This window comes from Apium graveolens, chromosome 3 (genome assembly GCF_009905375.1).
Source record: "Apium graveolens cultivar Ventura chromosome 3, ASM990537v1, whole genome shotgun sequence".
NCBI lineage: Eukaryota > Viridiplantae > Streptophyta > Magnoliopsida > Apiales > Apiaceae > Apium > Apium graveolens.
In genome coordinates, this window is record NC_133649.1 from 87,946,071 (window position 1) to 87,965,307 (window position 19,237).

Sequence of the window (19,237 nt, forward strand, 5' to 3'; positions counted from 1 at the left end):
AGGGATCCGGCTCTGTGGTGTATTTCATATTCGCAACGAGGTTGCTGTTTTGAGAAAACAATTTGATTACTTGCCCAATGTTCGGGAAGTAAGTCCATCTAATTGAGTCGGCATAAGCGACAGGCCGGGGTACGGTCTATGAAGGTGTAAGAGGCTGGGTGACAGTCCATCCACGCGTGAGTGGTCGGGTAACGGTCTAGCGCGACGTCCTAATGCGGCCAGGGTGATGACCGGCGAGGAATTCATCCATCTACATTAGAAAAGGTTACTTATTGGTATCTTTGCCTGATCAGCAAGATATCGAGTTTATGCCAAAATTCTTTTCCTTTCCAAAATTCATTGGATGTTACAAACTCTGTTCATACTTTACATAATAGAGGTTTCCAGGAAATGTATAAGAGATATATATGTGGATATATATCGGGACTAAATAAAGTATCTCGTAACTTCATTTCATTCAATAATATTTCAAAGATTGAATCTATTCAAGTCTTAACTTGTGGTCTCATCTATGGGATGACCTTTTGAAACCTATAATACTTTGAACAGTGGTAGTTCAAGTAGTTTTATAAAATGGTATAAGTATAGTGAAGTAATTGGTAACTTCATCTTCCTTTAAGCTTATATCCAGTAAGTAATTACCTTACACTTGATAAAGGTTTCCAGTAAGTTATCCATTTAGATACTTGCATTATTATTTACACTATATATTATCTTGCGAGCTGTAATGCTCACTCTTGCTTCATTTCTTCATCACACAACAACAGTTAGGAAAGATGGCCAGACTCAAACAGACCCAGTGCAAGCGCGTGGGAAGCGTCCCGCGTCTTCCCTTTGATGTTGTAGCTGCTATAGCTGCAGAGGTAGATCTATTGGTAGATCAGGAATTCTACTTTTGGGAACCAATTATGTATAATTATAACTTGTGGCAGATAATGGCAATTAACTGTAAACTTATCAAGTAATCATTTTGGGTTGTAATAACTTTTAAATTATGGATTCAAGGACTTGTACTTATTTCAATTTCATCTCTGAGACTATAACGGGTTGTGGTGTGTGTTAGTGTGGGGTCACAGCATGAGGTTATTTATTATTAATTAAGTTAAGTGATATTATGGAAAGGAAGACCGTGACGACCCGGATCCCCGACCCCAGATCTGGGGGTGTTACTGAAGCCCTCAACTCTCAGGTCCAAGTCCCCAACCAAAGCTCAAACCAAAGTCAACAAGGGAGATATTATGTATATCTGTGACATCAAGGAATTCTCAGAACTAAACCTCTGTCTAGATGAACTGGAAGAAGTTAGAGGGATTGATGCTTACAGGAATCTACCTGAAAGGTTAGTATTCAAGAACAAGGGAGGAAAAGAGATACAATGGCCACTTCACATGATCCTTCAAGATAGCCAATCTGTGCTGATAAAAGTTTATGCATCCTTCAAGAAGAACTTTGGATTCAATGTGACAGCTAGAAGACTAGTTCTAAAGAGGATTGAAGAACTGAGGAGTATTAGAGCCAAAGATGCACTCCCAAAGACTCTAACTATTCCTTACACTGGAAGTAGAGTGCATCTAAGGCCCTACTGGCTGATGGAATTAATGGATGATGAAGGAGTTAGAAGATTCTTCAGATTAGAAGACCAGTTGAGCATCTCTAGCAATGAGACTCTTTTGGAAATGCAAGGAATGCTAAATCTCTCATAATCCGATGAACTTGAATTCCACAGATAACTCCAAAATCAGATAGAAGAAAACAACAGAAAGCTTGGAAAGAGATCCAGATCATCAAGGAAATAGATCAATCTGCTCAGGCTAGAGGAGCACCTTAAAAAAGACTGTGAGCAAATCTTTGTACACTTTGCTTTGTTAATTTTTCAAGTGATTATTGCAGCACATTTTTAGTTCTATCTACTATCTTTTATAATTTGTATTTTTAGAGTGTTTTTTTATCATCAAGTTTCTCTTAATTTATGACTACAACTCTAGTAGGCATAAATTGGGGGAGATTGTTGGGAATATGTTGTGAACTTAATGATTACATTAACAAAATACCTTAGTAGATTCAACTTAGTGAATTATGTAGCACTCGACGGATAATCAAATATAGTCCCGACGGATAACTCAATATAGTCCCGACGGATGATTATTTGTTTCCATCGAGTGAGTAGCTTATGTAACAATAAGTCATGTAGTACATTTCTGTAAACACCTTTGTATAGACTCTGTAGTAGTATATAAGTCATGTTGACTTTAATTAGATATGCAGAATAGGTTGATTAATTGTAAATAGATGATGTCTTATAATTATGCATAAATGAAATGAAGTCAAGTGTCAAATAGCTACCCGACGGATGATCAACAAAGCTACACGACGGATGATCAACAAGGCAACCCGACGGATGATCATGTACCCGACGGATGATCAATTCAAACATCTGTTGACAGTGACAACACAGTCACATGCATCGAGTGTTTGCAAAAGGAATGTGGCAGCCTATTCAACTGGGTTTTGAGAAGAAAGAAGCATTACCATTTCCATGCTATTATGAAGATATTCAAAGATACTGGAACAGAGCAATGAAGCAGCATAGTATTAGACTTGATAGGTTTTGTTTTAATATTTTGTCTTATTACTGTGTAATCTTGGTGATATATAAACCAAGAAGTAGCAAGTAGAACAACAACAAGACTAAGCTATACATTTTCTTAGAGAAATAATTGTAAGCTGTATCCTTTAGTATTTCTCTGTAAGTTTAGTTGTTCTTATTTGTAAGCAGCTGTGATCTATTCAAGCTTCACAGGGTTCTCTTGATATATATATATATATATATATATATATATATATATATATATATATATATATATATATATATATCTGGTGGATACATTCAAATCCACCAGAAAGTTTTAAAGACTTGTGTTTTTATTACTTTGTGTTTTGATTCATTTTAATTTATCATTCCGCACTTTGCAAATCAAAACACTCACATATATATTTTGAGTTAGAACATTTTATAATTCAGAAAAAGTTTCAAGAATTCCATTCAACCCCCTTCTATAATTATTGTTGCATTGTTAGGGACTAACAGTATATGAGTCATGTTGACTACTATTGGATATACAGAATAGGGTGACTAATTGTAAATATAAGATGTCTTGTAATTCTTTATAAATGAAATGGAGTCAAGTGACATAAAAGGCTCCCGACGGATGGTTCACAAAGAATCCCGAAGGATGATCAACAAAGCTCCCGACGGATGACAAGCATAGTCCCGACGGATGATCAAATTCAAATAGTTGTTGACAGTGACACCACAGTCACATGCGTTGGATGTTTGCAAAAAGAATATGGCAGCCTGTTAAGCAGGAATTTGAGAACAAAGAAGCATTACCATTTTCTTACAATTGTGAAGATATTCAAAGATGCTGGAATAAAGTAGTGAAGTAGCATGGAGTTGGACTAGATATGTTTTGTTTTATTATCTGATTCCTTATTTCTTCTGTTGTTCCTCTTATCAGAGTTTGAGGAACTGGAACCTTTTCTGGAAAATCTTCTCCCTTTCCTGAAGTAATTGTAGACCATCTTCTTGAAGCTTTTAATCAATAGGGTAGCCCTTTGTTCTATATCTTCATTGTTGTTATGATCACTGTCAGTATCTGATTCAGTATCAGAATTTGAGTTATCATCAGAATTTGATGATTCGGTATCTGACTTAGCAATCATGGCTTTCCCTTTGGAGTAGCTTTTCCTCCTAGCTTCCTCCTCTGGCTTCTCTTCAACTAGAGTGCAATTGCTCTAGCTTTTGATCATTTCCTCTTGCTTCTTTGCTCCATCTTTAGTTCATGATTTTTTAAAATTCCGTAGATCTCATCTAGAGGAGTTTCATCAAGTTCATATTTATCCCTTATTGATGTTACCTTATAGTCCCACATTTCAGGGAGAGCAAGTAGGAACTTCAGGTTTGAGTCCTCCAAATCATATTCTTTGTCAACAAGAGATAAGTCATTCAGCAACTTTTGAAATATGTCATAGATCTCAGTTAAGGACTCATTGTCCCTTGAGTTAAAGTGCTCATATTCTTGAGTAAGTATTGTCCTCCTGTTCTTCTTGATAGCAGTTGTACTTTGACATTTTACTTCTAAAGCATCACTTATCTCTTTTGTTGTCTTACATCCAATGACTCTATTGGACATTACAATATCAAGACTGCTGTGCAGGATGTGTCTGACCTTAGCATCCTTCATGATAAATGAGATAACTTCAGGAGAGTATTCCTTCCTGTCTTTGTCTATCATCTTCTATGGTTCTCCTACAACCAAAATAGCTACCTTCATTGGTTTTTAAGGACCATCACAGATCCTGTTCAGATATTCAGGATATGTGGCTTCCAAGCACATGGCCATCCTGACTTTCCAGATTGGATATTCATGCACTTTCAGGATGGGCACCTTGATTGCTTCATACCTACTCATGTTACTACTTATCTGTGATGTGGCTGGTGGTTGTGGCTTCGGATCCAGATTCTGTGTTTCTTCTTCTCCTTTGTCTGACATGGTTGATTAATCTTCAGATCTTAAAATATTTGTACATTAATAGCAAGCTTTGATACCAATTGTTAGGCCCTTAATCAACTATAGAGGGGGGGTGAATACAGTTAATATAATCAATTCGACAAAGCTTCAACAGAATCAACAGTTTTATATATTATTTGATAAAAACTTATTACACATGTACGCTCTCGAAAGGATGAACCAATATCCTTGAAAGCTGCTAGGTTATGCGAAAGATATAACAATGTCGCAATGCTTATAGCATGAACCTAATATGTGCTTTATATAGAGCACAGCTACCAATTTATAAGGAATTCTATTCTATTAACAAGGAAACCTATACAACTGCTTCTGAGATAAAGTCCTTCACCGACTTGAGTTCCTGTTTCCTTTTCCTCCTTAAAGATCAACTGATGTGAAAAATACTGATTTCATCATCCGTTGACATCATCATCTGTTGATATTGTTATCCGTCAAATATCAATATCCGTCGATGTCATCATCATCTGTCAATGCAATCATCATCATCCGTCGATGCTTATAATCATTCGTCGATGCTTATAACTATCATCTGTCGATGTTAGTAATTATCATATATCGATGCTTCTGATAGTTTCTATTTGATATCATCAATTGCTCCTAACATAAGAGTTTGATATATTTCGGTGTGATTTTAAATTCGGGATACTAGATTCGCAGGATCTTGAGATTTTGATCTGGTGATAAAATTTTACGGTGTTGTATTTGTAGTCAATAGCTCAAACAGGATGTGACGAAACGAATAAACTTGCATATATTAACTTCAACTAATCGTTTACTTATATCTTCAACAAGAAGACTGAATTAAACGTGTACATGTTTAGTATTTATATAAATTATATAGAAATAGAATAGTTTATTCGTATTTTTTTATTTAGTATAAAATAAGATATATATAAATATATCAAAACTATTATACTTTTAAATTTTATTTATTTATTCCCTGTCTTTCGTTTTATGTCATGTATTTATATTGAAAACCCCAATTTAATTTTAATTATATTAGGATTTTTTTTATTTTCGTGTTCGTATATCAATTATTCGCACTGAAATGCTAGTTATTCATGTTATTTAGTAACGTGTCATACCAAAATTCTAGGCTCTATCTGGATTCTTTGCTTATGGTTTAGGTCTTTTGAGACTTTTTCCTTCGGGCTTTTTCTTTTAATTTTAATTGCTTTTGATTGGCCCCAATATTTTCCTTTTGTTGGCTCCACAGTTTTCTTTTAATTTTTTTAATGAATGATTTAACCACACATATTATTTTAGACAAAAATTGAACTATATTATTACAAATCATTTTTTTGATATTTCTTTGGATTGAATTTATTCGTAAATTTTATTATGAATTTGTTATGGATAAAAAACTAAGGTATAATAATTGATGTATTTACTACTAGGGAACGTGGGCTTCGAGGCTCGATTTGAATGCTCTTGTGTTTCGTGACTCGATCGGCCTTAACAAGATGCCTACGTACCTTGCTGTATGTCAAGGATCAAGTCAAAAACGTAGTTCTGATCTGTGTGGTGAGGCCTCTTATATAGATATTGGGAGTCCTTGAATTGGACTTGGGTTAGGAGACTTGGTGGTCAAGTCCCAGAATTAGAATGGACTTTGGAGTCCTAAGAGGTAGGAAGCTGATTCCTTATCCCACGAGGTTCCTTGGAGGCCAATCTAAAAAGATTTATTTCTCAACTAGGACTCATCTTATCAGCTGACTTATCCCTTATTAATTAATTATGAAATTAATTAATATTCAGGGTTTTGGGCCCTCTAAAATGGGCCTTACTTTCATCCTAATTCTGGTATAATTAATGCAACATTAATTACATACCCAGGCCTTATTTTCTTCCATATCATTTGCCCCCCAACTTTTGGGAAACAGTGACTAGGTTTCGCAGAAGTTAAGTTCATTCGTTCCCATATAGTGTATCGTTTTTGCCTAAAGTGTGGAGCGACCTACACATTTACAACGATTTGCTTCTATTCCTATTATATTAGGATTTATCTTAATCTCCAGGACTTTCCCTTAATTTCTGGGATTTTCCCTTAATTCTGGGATTTTTCCTTAATTTCCAGGAATTTTTCCCTTAATTCTGGGAATTTTCCTTAATTTCCAGTAATTTTTTCCTTAATTCTGAAATTTTTTCTTAATTTTCAGGAATTTTCCCTTAATTCTGGGAATTTACCTTAATTTTCAGGAATTTTTTCCCTTAATTTTGGGATTTTTCCTTAATTTCCTGGAATATATTCCCAATTTTCAGAATTTATCCTTGATTTCTGGACTTATTCTTAATTTTCAGGAATTATTCCTAATTTTCAGAATTTATCCTTGATTTCTGGACTTATACTTAATTTTCAGGAATTATACCTAATTTTCCAAAAATATTCATATTTTTCAGAAATATTTTTAAGGAATTTCCTTAATTTCTCCAATTTTTTCAGGATTTTTCTTCTTTTTCTTCTTTTTCTTTTTCTTTTTCTCTTCCCCCCTTTTTTTCTTCTTTTTTTATATACTGTTCGACTAGGAATCATGTTCGACCAGGATCCCGGTCGAATTAACCCCTGAATTTCCCAGGTCGAAGCTGTTTCGGCCAGGATTCATTCGAGCATAATTCCTGGTCGAATTTCGATCAGGATTTCACCCTAATAATATTTTTTTTATACTTTTTGACCAGGATTTTAACCCTTTCGGTCAGGATTCATTTTTTCTGACCGAATTAAGCCTGCTTTTTAGCCCTGGTCGAAGGCTTTTTTGACATCAATCACTCGACTAGGATTCCTGACCGAAATTCAGTCAGGTTTTCACCACTTTTCTCCTTTTTTATGATTCGACCAAGATCATATCATGTTCAGTCAGGATATTTGTTTTTGACCGAATTAGCCTCTTTATTTTATCCTGGTCGTGGTCTTTTTTGACCAAGAGTATTCGATCAAGAATATGGAACAAATCCTGATCGAATTAGGTCAAGGATTTTGCTCGTATATATTTTTTATTTTTTGAATAAACAATTTCTTGGGCCCCTGATTTTCTGGGCTTCTCTCTTTTGGGCTTTTCCTACTGGGCTTTGGCTCATGGGCCTAATTTAATCACATTTGTTTAAACATATTGGGCCTCAACCCTGGGCCCTCCTTTAGGCCCATAATTTTTCTTCTTCTCCTTGTGGGCCCTTGGCTGGGCTTCTACTTCTTTGGATCCTTTAATTGGGTTTTCTATTCTCCTAGGCCCAATAACACTTGGGGTCTTTTAAGTTTTTCTTTCTAGCTTGTTTCGAGAACCTTCCAGAATTTGGGCCCGTGAGATGGGCTGGGCCTTTATTTTCAAACCCAACTTCCAGAATTTTCTGGAATTTCTGAAGTTTCTTCTGGATTCTTCCAGATTTTGCCAAGTAGTATCTATTTTCCATAATTTTCTTGAAGTCTTCCAAAATTCTCTTGAACATTCCAGAATTCTCTATTTTTTGGCCCAAATGGGCTTTTTCAGGCCCAATTTGCCCTCCTAAGGGCTATATAAGAGTGGGAGGGGATTGTGATTTCATTCACACTTCTCATTTCACACTTTTCATTTTTCAAACACTCTCCTCTCCTCTCAACACTCCTCCCTCTCTTTAGGAATTTTCCGGCAACCTTCTTAGCCTTTTCCGGCCTCCCTCCCCTTCCAAGGTTTCAAGTTTCCTTAAATCTCCCTCAATGGCAGACAAGAATTCTGAAAGAGCAGCTAAGATTGTCTCAGCTTCGAAACAAGGTAAGGATATTGAAATACGCTCTTCTTACATGTCTTTGTTAGATATGATTAACACTAGGGGACGAATATCCCTCAACTACACATCTTGACTCTTTCGATCCTTGCAACACATGGCACAACATAGATTATGATAAGTTAAACACATGTTATAATGTTCTTCCCCCTCTTAGACTAGTTCCAGTTGACGGTGGCGATCGTACTTGCCACTGGAAACCCGACACTCTTTTTGTGTACACAGATGCCCTTGATGCTGGGCTTAGGTTTCCTTTTCATCCTTTCATTCCCCACCTTTTAGCAGACTTGCAAATTAAAACCTGTCAGCTTCCTCCAAACGCCTGGAGAAACATTTTATATTTCATGGTTTGTTGTCTTAGGGGAGGTTTTCCTTTATTAGTAGCAGTTTTTAGGAAAATCTTCCAGTGTTATAACAGTTCTTCGAGTATCTGTGGTTGGGTCTACATTAAACAAAGGACCAAGTGTAAATATATTTTTAATAGTGCTTCCATTCCCGACAATAACCAACATTGGAGGAGTAGTTTTGTCGTATTAAGGTGGGAGAATGGGGACTGGGGCACCCTCTTCAGATCTTCCTTCGGGAAGGGTAGCGATGGTAGCCTCAAATCCATTCGCCTAACCCCCGAGGAAACTATCATTTATGATGAGCTTACTCTGGATAATGGTACCACTGTCAGCTGGACTCTTTTAGAGGAGTTTTCCCTTATCCACGTGGGGCACTCCTCAGTTTCTCAACAGGGTATTTTTCTTCCCTTCTCGTTTCTATTTTCTTTCATGCATTATTGACACCACTTATTTTTGTCTTTCTCTTGTTTTTGCAGCTGCTAAGGAAATTAATGAGGATAACGTGCCTGTTGTCGAGGAGACCGCAAGGATGAAGAAGGCTCGCCTTGTAGGACTGGACACTCGGGGTAAGGCTACAGAGCCTAGCTTCTTAAGGAAGCATAAGGAGCCCATGGTGGAGGTTTCTGCTGAGGGAACTGAAGCTCAAAATGCCCCTATCTCTGCTGCTCCTGCCTCCGCTACCACTGGCGCTCTTCAGCCTTTGTGGGGATTCCGCCGAGGGGATACTGTGGTTGGATCTATAAAACATGCCTGGGATTGGCCTTACCATGGTGTAACCCCCAAGGTCTTCACTGATATTGTGGCTGCCCCAGACCTGGAGAAGATAAAGCTCATGGGAGCTCAGTCCTTGGCCTCGGTACGTCTCTTCCTTATAACACTACTTTCTTTTTACTTGTAGCATTTACTTGCCTTATATCTTTCTTTATTGTTTCATTTCAGTCTAATACCTACTTCCAAGGCACTGTGAGGCAAGCTGAATCATGGAAGAGGGCTTCGGACAAGGCTGACAATGCCCTTAGAAAGCAGCAGAGGTAGTACGCTTCTTTGGAGCGAAAGTTGAAGTGTAAGGAGGAAGAGCTCGGAGAGTCCAATGCAGAGCTGGTTGTGCTAAGGGCTAAGAAGGATAAGGCGAATGACAACTACTTGGACTCGGAGGAGTTTACTCAGTCTATGAGGGTGAGGGAAGACTCGGTGTTCCCTGGGTTTTTTAGGACTGGCTGGGACACGGCCCTTGGGACCGTGAACGAGGCTTGTCCTGATATTAACCCAGCAGACTATGTCTGCCCTGACGACGAGGCTCTACTATAGAGGTTTCGCACCCGAGTGGTTGTCTCGGATCGTACCCCTCAGGACCCGCTTTTTCCTCCTCCCGAGTCATCCTCTAGGCCTTCTGCAGATGATAGCTCTTCTTCCTCCGGGACCACTGAGACATCCAGCGAGGGTGGCGGAGATGATGATATGGATGTTGAGGGCACCTCTGCTCCTTAGAGCTTTTCTAGCCCTGCGTGGCTTAGTTATTTTACTTTGTCTTTGAGACTTTTTTTATCAGACTTTGTACTATTTATTTGAACTAGTTTATTTATCGAACTTTATTCTTTTATATCATGCACTTAGTTCACTTGCCATGCCACAGGGATTTAAACATATTTCGAAAACTTTCTAAATTTCATAAACTGTTGGGATTCATCCCTTACACAAAGCTTAATAATCCTCAAAATAAAACTAAAACATATAAATCCGAAGCAAGCAAATCTTCAAGGTGCTTTTCAACCTACTTGTCATCTTGACAAGTGTGAATCGTGCGTAACCATTTTACACATAGTAAATCTTCAGGTTTTGTGCATGCCAAGTTCTCGGGACTTCAAAACCATCCATAGTCTCCAGCTTCTAGATTCCTCTTCCTTGAACACTTTTGACCTTGTATGGCCCTTCCCAATTTGGGGCAAGTTTCCCTTTCTACCCAACACCAGAAGCTTCCACCTTCCTCAGAACTAGGTCACCTTGTTTGAAGAACCTTTCCTTCACCCTTAGGTTGTAGTAAAATGAAGCCTTTTTCTGATATTCTACTATCTTCGCATGTGCCTCATCTCGTACTTCATCAATTAGATCCAGGGCTAACCTTTGCCCTTCCTCATTTTCTTCAGCACTAAAAGCTTGAATCCTGGGAAACGAATATGATATCTCTACAGGAACAACCGCTTATGTCCCATATGCTAACATAAAGGGAGTTGTGCCAGTCGTGACTCTACAGGTAGTCCTACAGGCCCATAGTATTGGGAGTATTTCATCCACTCAGTTATTCCTCGACTTCTCGATCCTCTTCTTTAGTCCATCCAGGATTATTCGATTTGCCACTTCCACTTGCCCATTGGCTTGCGGGTGAGCTACGGAGGTAAATCGTAACTCAATCTCATTCTCCTCACAATACTTCTTGAATTCCTCATTATTGAACTGTGTTCCATTATCGGTAATTAGGATACGGGGAATTCTATATCGGCACATGATATTTACCCACAGGAATTGTGCAACCTGCTTAGTTGTGATTTTGGCCACAGGCTTGGCTTCAATCCATTTAGTAAGATAATCAATGGCTACAATCATGAACTTCCTTTGTGCCGTGGCCACGGGGAAAGGTCCAAGTATATCCATTCCCCACATGGCAAAGGGGATGGGAGAGTTGATGGAGGTTAACATCTCGGGGGGTTGTCAAACAACAGGTGCATATTTCTGGCAGCGATCACACCTCTTCACATACTCTTTGGCATCGGCCATCATCTCTTGCCAATAGAAGCCTAAACGGGTTATATTATGAACCAGTGCTCTGCCCCCCAAGTGTTGCCCATAAATACCTTTATGTACTTCTTCAAGAGCCAAGCGTGCCTCATCGGCCCTGAGATATCTTAAGTAGGGAACTACATAAGATCTTTTATATAAAATCCCATCTATCAAGGAGTATCTCAGTGCTCGAACAGCCAACTTCCGTGCTTCAGTCGCGTCGTTTGGCAGCCAACCAGTTTGAATATGGGCCTTAATGGGATCTATCCATGAAGTCTCCAGCCCTATAGGAGCTACGAGCTTAACATCAATATTTCGTGTCTTCAAAATGCGGAAGTATACGCTTCCTGAACTTTCCTCTATCTCAGACGAAGCAAACTTTGACAATGCATCTGCCTTAACATTTTCCTCCCTTGGGATGTGCTCAACATGGCACTCATCAAATTGAGTCATCATAGCTCTTACTAGGCAGACATACTTAGCCATCGTATCATCCCTTGCCTCAAACACTCCCTTTACCTGGGATATAACCAACTTCGAGTCTCCACAGACCTTCAAGTTCTTGACTCTTAGTGTCCCTGCTAGGCCGAGGCCAGCTATCAGAGCTTCATATTCTGCCTCATTGTTTGTGGTTGGAAAGTCTAACTTCATGGCATATTCAATCAAGAACCCATCGGGACTTTGTAAAACTAACCCTACTCCACTTGAACTTGTTTTTGATGCTCCATAAAAATAGAGAACCCAATATGCCTTTTCCTTATCATCCTTTTCTTTGTCCCCCTTATCAACTTCCTTGTTCCCTTTTATTAACTTCCTTGTCTTGAGGTATAGTATCGTCCTGTCCCCCGACTTCTTGGTTGGGTATGGTACATTCCACCACGAAGTCAGCCAATGCCTAGGCTTTTATTTCCATTCCCGGCTTATACTTGATGTCAAATTCTCCCAACTCTATTGCCCATTTGATCAGCTTCCCACTAGTCTTGGGACTATGAATAATATTTCTCAGGGGCTGATTTGTTAGCACCTCAATGTGATGAGCCTGAAAGTAAGGACGTAACTTTCTTGAAGCCATTACCAAGGCTAAAGCAAACTTCTCAATAGTTGAATAATTCAACTCAGCTCCATGTAAAATTTTGCTAACATAGTATACGGGTTCTGAATTTTAAGTTTCTCCTTAACCAATACAGCACTCAAGGCATTTTCTGAAACAGCTAAGTACAAGTATAAAACTTCATTCAGAGCTGGCTTGGCCAACAACGGGGCATGGGCCTAATATTTCTTTAATTCTTCAAATGCCTTCTGGATTTCCTCACTCTATATAAAATCCTTAACCTTCTTCAAGGACTTGAAGAACGACAAGCACTTATCCACAGACTTGGAGATGAATCACCCCAATACAGCAACCCTTCCAGTGAGCTTTTGAATATCTTTGATAGTTTTTGGTAGCTCCATGTCTAGGATTGCCTTTATTTTATCGGGATTGGCCTCGATTCCTCTCTTGGAGACCATCAATCTCAAAAACTTTCCAGAACCACTCCTAAGCACACTTTGCAGGATTTAACATTATCTTATGGTATCTCAAGACCTCTAAAGCTTCCCTCAAATGGGTTATATGGTCAGTCTTTACTAGACTCTTGACTAACATGTCATCAACATAAACCTCCATGATTTTCTAATAAGATCCTTAAAACTCTTATTTACCAACCTTTGATAGGTGGCTCCTGCATTCTTGAGACCAAATGCCATAACAATATAACAATAAACACCAAAGTCAGTTATTAATGATACCTTTGGGATGTCATCCTTGTGCATCTTGATTTGATTGTATCCACTAAATCCATCCATGAAGCTCAGCATCTCATGTCCAGTGGTAGCATCTATCAATGTATATATCCTTGGTAGCGGGAAACAATCCTTGGGGCATGCATCGTTCAAATCAGTGAAATCCACACACATCTTCCATTTCCCATTAGCTTCATTTACCATCACAGGCTTTGCTAACCATTCTGGAAATTGTATCTCCTCGATGAAACCAGCCTCTCAGAGCTTCTCTAATTCTTGTTTTATAGCTTCCTGCCTTTCTAGAGTAAAACTTCTTTTCTTTTGCTTTACTGTCCTCCGCTTTGGATCCACATTCAGCTTGTGAGTGATCAGTTCTGGGTCTATACCTGGCATATCAGCTACCGACCATGCAAACACATCATTATTTTCTTGCAAAAATTTCACCAACTTCCCTCTAAGGGGCTCCTCTAGTGTGGCTCTAACGAAGGTCACTTTCTCGGGATCCTCGGGAGCTAAAGGAACCAAAACCAAGTCTTCTGCTGGCTTCCCTCTTTTCTCATCAATCTCACGGATATCCAGATCTTCAATAGGCAGAACCTGCCCCCAACTCCATCTACCCTTAGGGAGGCCACATAACAACTTCTAGCCATTTTTTGATCTCCTCTCTCTTCTCCAATCCCATTCTGGGTGGGAAACTTCATAACTGAATGGTAGGAAGAAGGGACTGCCTTGAAGGCATGTATCCCTGTTCTTCCCATGATAGCGTTGTAAGTTGAACTGGCCTTCACCGCCACAAAGTCCAACATATGCGTTGCTTTCCTTGGCTCCTGACCTATGGTTGTTGGCAACTTGATTATTCCTACCACGGGGCACTCTACTCCCGCAAATCCATATATCGGCATATCAGTTGGGGTCAATTGAGAATCATTATAACCCATCCTTAAAAAGGTGTCATGCAGCAAGATATCCACTAAAGCACCATTATCTACAAGGACCCTCTTCACCGGACTGTTTCCTATTATAGGTGTTATGACCAGCGGGTCGTCATGAGGAAATTTCACACCCTCTAAGTCACAATCATCAAATGCCATTGTTACTACTGTCCTGGCCCTCTTCGGGGCTTCCCCAACAATATGCATAACCTCTCTGGTATACGCTTTCCTGGAGTTCCTGGATAATCCAGCAGCAGTTGGTCCTCCAAAAATTGTGTTTATCACAGGCCCTCGGGGTCGCGGTCCTCCAAAGATTACATTTATAACTGGTCCCCTAGGCTGGGGATTCCGCCCTTGATCATCTTGGTCCCTCCTACGATCTTCAAAATTCTTTCTCCCATTGTTATTCCTATCTCCTCCTTCCCCAGTGTACTTGTTTAATCTTCCTTTTCGAATGAGGAACTCTATTTCATCTTTCAGTTGCCTACACTCATCGGTGTCATGACCAACATCTTTGTGAAATCTATAATATATGCTCTTATCTAGCTCGGTAGGATCAGTCTTCAAGGGTTTAGGCCAACGAATATCTCGATCTTTCTCGATTTCCATCAAGATCTGGCTTCTAGGAGCATTCAGCTTAGCATATTCAGTGAACTTTTGCCCAGGACCTCCCTTCTTTGGATTTGAATCAGGGTTTTGCTCAGTTCTAGGATACTTGTCCTAAGCGATATATTCCAGATCAGTTTTTCACTTCTTGCCTCCAGTGGGCTCGTTACTTACTAATGTCTTCCTCATGCTTTCCTCCACTTTGATGTACTTCCTGGCCCTATCTTGGAGCTGCAACATGCTTTCAGGGGGGCGCTTGGCCAAGGACATCTTGAAGAATTCGACCCTAGTTCCCTGTTGCAGTGCTATCATAGCTACCTTGTCATCAAGGTCCGGGACTTTTAAATCTTCCTTTGTGAAACGATTCAGGTATTCTCTCAAGGATTCCTTTGCTCCTTGCACAATGTTCATGAGGGATGATGAACTTTTCTCATGCATTATCGCGCTGATGAATTGCTTAATAAAAGCCTGACTTAATTCTCTGAAGGACCCAATAGGGTTCGGGGGCAAATGACTATCCATCTTTGAGCCATTTCCGACAGGGTTTGAGGAAAGGCCCGACACTTAATAGCGTCATTCACGGGCTGCAACAACAGTGCATTAGAGAACGTCCTGACATGATTAACGGGATCTCCAGTGCCATCATAAGCTTTGATAGTGGGCATCTTGAACTTCCTCGAGATATGGGCATTCATTATCTCTTCAGTGAATGGTGGAGTAGGATCATCAGGATCTCCAAGGGGGAGAAGGTTGCTCGGATCAGCCCTTGGGACTATAGTCCTTCTTTGTGATGGAACATCCAGGTCTATGATTGAAGGAGGATTTACTCCCCCTGGGTGGTAGTGGGGGTCTAGGAGCCTGGTGCGCCTCCAAGTCGCGCCTAAGCCTTTGAATATCAGCCTCGTGAGACCTGATTCTCTCCTGCACTTCTTGGGGATTCGTCCCTCGGTTGCTCCTGGGACGTTGGTTACCATCAGGCATCGGCTCTTTACCAATGCGTCTCCTTCTTAGGGCAACTTCATCATCCGAAGATTCGGAGTCTCTCTCAGTATAAGGTTCAAAAAATTCCTGATCCTCCGGGATAGGAACCAAACCTTGTATGTAAGGGGGTGTCTGCCCCCGTACTTCACTCCGTCCAGCATTTCCACTTCAGGGGGGTTAGTGGTCACAATAGTTGAATACTCATACCCAATGGGTCAAGAATTCACAGGTGTATGTAGCTGTTGAAGTTAAGGATTCGTCCCTTGAGGAGCTGGGGGAATCGTCCCTTGAAGTTGAGGTTCAGTTGTCCCTACCTGGGCTCCTCCTTGGGTGGCGGCATAGGTTGAATGTGGAGGTACCTCCACGGTTGACGAAATCGTTTGGGTTGTCCCTGCTGGTGTTCCTCCTTCAAGGGCGATACTTCATCTCTGTGTTCTCGCCATGGTTGTTGCGTATTTCCCACAGACGGCGCCAAATGTTATGGATCAAAAACTAAGGTATAATAATTGTTGTATTTACTAATAGGGAACGTGAGCTTCAAGGCTCGATTTGAATGCTCTTGTGTTTCGTGACTCGATCGGCCTTAACAAGATGCCTACGTACCTTGATGTATGTCAAGGATCAAGTCAAAAACGTAGTTCTAATATGTGGGGTGATGCTCCTTATATAGATGTTGGGAGTCCTTGAATTGGACTTTGATTAGGAGACTTGGTGGTCAAGTCTCAGAATTAGAATGGATTTTGGAGTCCTAAGAGGTAGGAAGTTGATTACTTATCTCACGAGGTTCCTTCGAGACCAATCTACAAGGATTTATTTCTCCACTAGGACTCATCTTATCAGCTGACTTATCCCTTATTAATTAATTACGAAATTAATTAATATTCAAGGTTTTGGGGACTCTAAAATGGGCCTTACTTTCAGCCTAATTCTGGTATAATTAAAACAACATTAATTACATACCCAGACCTTATTTTCTTCCCTATCAGAATTGTATATTGTTAACTAAGAAAATTTAGTAAATAAATTAAACTTTTTATTAAACTAAATTTTCTATTGTGAAATAAATAATTATACGACAACAAGTAATAAAATAGATTATTTCAAATTGGCACAATGAATCTTCCAAAATACTGTGCAACATCATTTAGTAAGAATCTGAGATTGTTTGTGTTTGCCCCTGATTCGTTAATGTTTCCTATAATTTTCTTAGTATATAATTGTTTAAGTTCCAAATTATTACTAAATATTATATTTAAGATATGGATGGTGGTTACTATTCTATTGCGTTGGAGAACCTCCTGTACAAATATATTTGATTTTATTGAAACAACCTTATGCACATCAAATAAACATCAGTAACAGTTTTATGTATCCTTTACCAGAAATCATCAGTTTTATGTATTTTAACCGGAAATCATCAGAAGAAATTCGTTATGGTCACCTACAAAGGCAACAAGAATATTGAAGGGGAGAGCAAAAACTCGAATCACAAACGAATTGGATCCGAAATCAGAAAATCGGTCTTAATTGAATTGAATAAATCGATCCAAAATTGAAAAATTAAAAATAGATCCGATAACAACGGTTTGATTCCGGTTAGAGATTCGAACCGAACCGGGAAAACCAAACTGATTACTATATAAATAATAATAAATACTTTTTATATGCTTCATACAAGTTTTTGAAATTAATGTATATATTCAATTTAAAAATAATTTAATTATTTTAAGTAGGGGTGATCAACAAACCAGTAATAAAAGTGTTTCACAAAATGAAGATCATCCGGGAGTAATTTTTTAAACGCGATATTGATTTTTTTGTGATATGATTGCGATTTGAATTTTTAATAAGCGGTACGGTTCGGTTTGCAGTTTGACATTTTAACATTGCGGCTGCTACGGCACTGTAATTTCATATATATACATTTATATATATATATATATTATATATATATTTAATATATATATACACGCACATTATTTATTATAAATTCATTTCTTGTTTAATCTAATTTTCTTTATAAATGTTAGCTTAAATATTACTCCCTCCGTCCCCCTCAATTGTTTACATTGGGGGACGGGGGCTCGACACGTACTTTAATGCACTTATTAAATGTAGTTGTATAAATTTTTTTAAATTTTTTTTTCCAAATAAAAATATAATGTTCAAACTTTTATACAAAAAAGAAAAAAACTTTAAAAATAAATTACGAAAATATACTTTATAGTTGACTTAAAATGCGTGTCAAGCATATCAAAAAACTGTAAAGAAATGAGGGGGACGGAGGTAGTACAAATTACAGACATGTTTTTATTTTTAATCGACGACATATAAGTTTTCACCTCTGTCTTAGTTAATTTTTTATTATATTTATATGTAAATTTTTGTTAATATAGAAATTGCACAAACTGTGTCACACCGCACCGCACATAATTTTTGTGGTGTAGTTTATGTACGTGGTACATGTGCGGTTGAAAATTTGATCGAACCAGATGTACGATTTAATTTGCATTTCGAGAAAAAACCGCACCGCCCGGACTGCCATCGCCCGTAATCTTAATACTGAGTAAGTGATTGAATCTTACTCGTTGTCCCAAGAATTATAATATCTTTTTCAGGGGTTGGTTCTAAATATCACTTTACGATAAAAAATAATTTAAAATGTCATTTCTGGAAATTGTAGCCCAAAATATCACCCACCACGCTATATCGTGTATCCAAAACACTGCATCTTGTAGCATTTAATCTCATTCTGTTTATATAAAAAAAAATCAATGTTCGTAACGCTACATAATTTAGTGTTCGGCCCCAAAACACTACTCCATTTAGCGTTTTACATATATTATTTTAAAATAATTAACACAAATAAAAAATTGCTAAACCCTAAAATTATAAAATTATTTTAAATTGCTTCTAAAATCCAAAAGAAAATTATTGAACGCTAAAATATTAAAAATTATTAGATTAAGTTACACCCTTAAATTTCAAAACTATAAAATTCAAAGTTTACATTTTTGGTTCCTAGAATTTAGGACCGAAACTCTAAATCGGTGCACCTTTTATTAGTTTCTTTTTTTAATATTTAAGATAATCCAAAAGAGGATTAGTGAATCCTGAAATGTTAAAAATTGTTATATTAGATGTATTTTTATTCAAATTTTTAATATTTTCAAAACTCAAAAGAGGATTACTGAACCCTAAAAAAATTATTGTTAAATTATGATACATTATTAAATTTAAAAATGATTGTTGAAAAGTAACTTTAAAAGTTTCAAAAAATGTTGAAACCACCAAAGCGCTACATGATATAGCGTGTTGGTAGTGCTGAAAAAAGATGTCAAAACCTGTTACAAAACCTATATAATATAACGTGGTGAGGTAATATTTTGAGTCTTAATTTTTAATAATAACATTTTCTGCATTTTTTAGGGAAAGGGTGACATTTTTATCCATTTCTCTTTTCTTC